The sequence below is a fragment of the Capsicum annuum genome, chromosome 12, assembly GCF_002878395.1.
Source record: "Capsicum annuum cultivar UCD-10X-F1 chromosome 12, UCD10Xv1.1, whole genome shotgun sequence".
In the NCBI taxonomy this organism is placed as follows: domain Eukaryota; kingdom Viridiplantae; phylum Streptophyta; class Magnoliopsida; order Solanales; family Solanaceae; genus Capsicum; species Capsicum annuum.
In genome coordinates, this window is record NC_061122.1 from 167,034,280 (window position 1) to 167,036,860 (window position 2,581).

Consider the following 2,581-nt stretch of genomic DNA (forward strand, 5'->3'; position numbering starts at 1 on the left):
ACATAGATGGGGTTTAGATTATGGCTTCCGAATGCGTAGTGGTGGTATATGTTTGGATGTGAAGGCTTTTGCGGAGAAGCATAAGGATGTGAAGGCTTTTGCGGAGAAGCATAAGTGGAGTTTTTTGGTTCTTGGGTAGGCATACATGAGGAGCTGTGGCATTCTGGATATTTTGGACGCTGGTAGGATTTTGGGGCTGGAGATGAGGCATTGAATGGTCAGAAGGATCTTGGGATTTTGGGATGGCAAAGCTATCAGCTTGTAATTTCGGAGTGTTCAGGTTGAGGGAAAGTTTAGCTAGGTTGCGCACTTGCGCCAATTCTTCTTGTAATTCCAAGATTCTCTGTTCTATTTTCATCATCATTTCGTTCTGACCAATGATACTACCCCCTTTTGAACTAATACCCTCTTTTTCTCCAATGATGTGATGATCTTGATCTAGTATGATAGGACAGACTGCACAAATCAACCTATGGGAAGGGGAAACAAAACAAACAAAACATCAAAGGTGAAGAAGTTAGTGCGTTAGGGATAAAAGAACGAACTAGATTAACACATAGCACATTGTTTGACGTGTCCTATGATGGGAGACTCTTTTGAGCCAGAGGTAGGCCTATCGTTGTTTGAGAGATAACTATGCCATAGAATAATGTCATTTTCTCAAAGATAAAACCCCAAAAGAAAATAAACTTTATTTCATTCAAACTGTTTTAACATTGCGAAGAAAAAAAAATTCTAAACTAAATCCTAAATATGTCCTCTTCTTGCTCCTTCTTGTCAGCTTCTAGGGCCTTGTCAAAGAGGTGGCGGCTTTTCAAGATGTAAGATAATGCCACTTTCTCTCCCATGTTCCTTATATTGGCGCACTCTTGTCCTTGCTTGTCGAATTCATCTCGAAGTTATCGCACCTTTCTTTCCATCATCAGAGCGCGGTGCTTCCAAGATTCCAGTTATTTCCCCATGTTGGCAATTTCTTTGGCATTCTCCATAATAATGTGGTGGTTGAGAGCTTCATATTCCAGAGTCCTTTTCTTGAACTTGCAGTAGAGGGCTTGTTCTTCGGCCTCCTTGTCACTGATATGTCTACCCCTTTTGATGCTCAGAGTCACTTTGTTCTTCCAATCAAAATTTAACCAATCAATGTAACCCACCGTATAGCATACATTGTATCAGTCTAGCGGATGCTCTCCCTATCTAGATGAGTTTTTTTACCCCAAGTCTTAGCAATGTCATTTCCATTTGGGATCTTATCGTCTTTGTAGTCGACTCTGTATGCCTCCATGTTAGTAACTCGTGAAATCAATTGTTGCCTCTCTGGTTATCTCATTACTCTATTAGGAAAGTGTGGTTGCAGGCCATGAAGCCCCATCAGAATCAAAGGTTCCTGTTGTCGAGTAAAAATCATGACATTCATGCTCGGGAACCATTAGAACATCCATTAGACGGAATCCTCAGTCAAGGCCCCCTACATTCATCCCCACTTCTCTGTCTCGTCTGGCCGCTTAATCCTTTTGGCTCCCAACGTGACTCGGGTATCATGGGAAAAGATGTTATCGATTCCAAAGAATCTACGCATACTTTTTGCACCATGGATTTTCTGAAGATGCTCAATCAACCATAACTGCAGTAACAAATTGCACCCTTCAAAATGTTTGGTGCCGTTTTTGCAACATCGAAGGGACCGATAAATATCTGTCCCTATCATGGGTACAATCGTACAAGACCCCTTTTTAATCTCATAGCATAAGGCATCAACTATAGTGATAAGACGAGTGTGCACTACTTCTTTTGCTCCAATTGGAAAGACCATCGTTCCTAGGAAGTAAATGATGAATGCAAAGATTCATTTATCTTTCCAAGAGTCAGGGTTAGAACCTTCTGCTACACATATTTCTTTCCCTTTCTTGTAGGCGAATCTATTAGCCAAGTAACGGGCAGGCATTTTTGACCTCATCATAGATGCTACTAGTCAACTGCTACGGAGACCTAATTTGTTGCTCACTTCTTCCAGAGTGACACTTTTGGGGATGATAACCTCAGCCTGTTACCATATCATTACTTTTGGAAACATCTTGTTTTCTATGTATCCTCCAATTTCTTCTAGAAGCGGGGTCATTACCATATCACCAAACCTGAATACTGATCTCATTTCATCCCAGAATGCAGTAGCAGCTTCAATAAGTTCTCAACAAGGATTGATGTTCATGAGGGAAGGCAGACTACCCAATGCCTTTTTTACCACACTTTGTCCATAATATCCCAAGTCTGTCCACCAATGTTTCATGTGCGGCGGCGTGCACCAAACCATGCCAAATCTCAAGTATGAGGTCGGAAGGGCCATTAAATCTGCAAAACAAAGTGTTAATCTACCCTACCCCGAAAGAGCAAATGACATTATTTGGGCATAATTGTCTCTCAAAATGCACGTAAATAGTGAGGCGTTCTTTTCAGGATCGTGGGATCCCTTAGAACTTAGTTCATCAGAGCTCAGGTAAGGGTTCAAATTACCTCAAAAGGAAGGTGTTGGGTACTTTTTGAGGTCCACAAAGGTGGTTCCTAGTCGAATTCGTACTTTACGTAG